The sequence below is a fragment of the Gavialis gangeticus genome, unplaced genomic scaffold, assembly GCF_001723915.1.
Source record: "Gavialis gangeticus isolate Ggan-Ray unplaced genomic scaffold, GavGan_comp1, whole genome shotgun sequence".
In the NCBI taxonomy this organism is placed as follows: Eukaryota; Metazoa; Chordata; order Crocodylia; family Gavialidae; genus Gavialis; species Gavialis gangeticus.
The window spans coordinates 5,220,744-5,222,471 of record NW_017728980.1 but is presented as its reverse complement, the minus strand read 5'-3'; positions in this window follow the sequence as shown (position 1 = coordinate 5,222,471).

Sequence of the window (1,728 nt, the reverse complement as noted above, 5' to 3'; positions counted from 1 at the left end):
CACAGAGAGACTAGAAGCAGTTCACACCTCTCAAAGCTATTGTATCAGGCTCTCTGCATGCTTGCAGTCATCACTACATCGGTGACTCTTACATTGTGTTTTGAAGGTTTTCTTTGTGACCATAACAGCAAGACATATATTTGCTTCCCCCCCACTCTTGAATGAAAGCTCAGCCTGCAAAACAATTTAGGGACCAATATGCATGTCTTCAGTCAGCTCTTTGTATTCTTCCAACACTCTGGCATAGTTTCTACCAATAATGCTAGCAGATAGCTGATATCACCTAGTCATATATATTTTAACAGCCCCACTGCCAATTGGCACAGGCAAAAGAAAACAAAAAGACAAAACAAAAACCTGAGAAGAAGCCAAGATAGGAATATTCCCAGGGCTGCATTTAATACTAACTGTCCCTCCCTGCTTCTCATAAAACTGTTTTTTAAGCACACCCTTCCCTGACCTTTTAATATGCAGTTTTGCAGTCCCTATGTGCCACTACCCACCTCCCACCACCTGTGCTTGAAGGCAAAGTAAACACTACAGCATCTGTGCAGACTGCCCAGTGCAAGGCACTTACTTACCATACACCTTTGTGCCCGTACTAGAGGCTGAGAGTGCTCTCAATGAGAGACCTACAGTACTAATTCTTTGGTAGCAAATACATGCCAATAGCCACATTTTTAAGGCTACGTGGACAGTTAAAGGGACCGATAAGCAGCTACAGTATTGAACTGCCACTGAAACCCATAGGTGTTCAGTGCCTTTGTGCATCAGAACAAGTCTCTAGATGTGGAGTTCCCTGTTTAGGTGCCCGTTTCAGAGCCTAGTCCCAAGTGTTTACAGGGCAGCACAGACTAAAGTGGCTTCATGCGCCCTGCCTAGCGTCCTATGTTCAGGGACCTGAGGAAGAAGCTCTTCCATGGGAAAGCGCATCTGACGTCCCGACTGCACAGCTGGTCCCAGAAAAGCTGCCGCACTAGGAAATTCCTGCCTCTTGTATCACGTCTGGAGCATGAGGGCTGCAGCAAGGCTCTTACACTCTCCGCTGGGGCAAAACTCAGGTGCTTCCAGTGGGAGCAATACGGTGCCCATTTGTCCGGTTTTATAGAGGACAGCCCGCTTTTCTGCTACTCCATCCTCTGTCCAATTGAGCCGAAACCGGGCACCTTTATGTCAGACTGGTGGAAGTCTGCGGAGGAAAATAGAGGACGTAAAGGCACCCCGTTACGTGTCAATTGGACAGAGATGCAGAAATCCGGCTGTCCTCTGTGAAACCGGACGAATGGCCACCCTAGGCAGCAATGGGCGGGGGCGCCTGGTGAAACACCCAGCGGATGCTTTCTGGGGTGCCCCTTGTGTCAGGGCGAGGTGGGCTGTGGGTGAGCAGGCGGGGAGGAGGCCTCTCTTGCATGACTATGACTCCAGTTGGAGAACAGCACGGACGGCGTGCGCCCCCCGGGGAGCATGGCGGCCACCCGCAGGCGGTGGCAGCACTTCTTTTGGGGGTGCCCCACCAATCTCAGGGGCCCCCCACGCCTCCCCAGTTATGTCTATTGGGAAAACCTGCGTCGCTAGGAGGGTGGAGGCGCAGCAACGACCCGCTGGCACCTCCACCCTCGCAGGTGGCTGAGGCCCCGCCCCCGGCCGCTTCGGGAGGGCCCCGCGCCCCGCCCACACCGCTCCTCGCGCCGCCGCCGGGCCCAAAGCCCCGCCCCGTCGCATAGGCCC